The following is a 454-nucleotide window of genomic DNA, read 5'->3' on the forward strand; positions in this document are numbered from 1 at the left end:
TGGTGTGAGGGGGGGGGGGGGGGTAACTTAACAAAAATTAGAACAATAAAGAAAACTTTTTAATTTTTTGATGATATTAAATTAAATTTATGACTTATGTCAAACTAGTTTAAAAAGTCTGTCCAAGTACGGATCTAATATATATTACTTAATTTGTTTTAATTTACGTGGCAAAGATGAAATAAAGAAAGTCTACCAAATTTTTATGTGATTTTTAAATACGTTAAAGGGTCGTTTGGTGTGAGGGATAAAAATAAATAGTCCTGGGATAAGAAAATAGTTCTGCACTCCTGGGATTAAAGTTTGGTTTCTTGTTTGATTGTCATGTTTATGATAACTTATCCCACCATTTAAACCATAGTGGTGGGATAAGTTATCCCGGAATAACTAATCCTATGATAATTTATTCTAGAATAACTTGTTCCCAAGCAAACGAGATGTTTATTCTTATACT

Source organism: Solanum tuberosum, unplaced genomic scaffold, assembly GCF_000226075.1.
Source record: "Solanum tuberosum cultivar DM 1-3 516 R44 unplaced genomic scaffold, SolTub_3.0 scf00021, whole genome shotgun sequence".
NCBI lineage: Eukaryota > Viridiplantae > Streptophyta > Magnoliopsida > Solanales > Solanaceae > Solanum > Solanum tuberosum.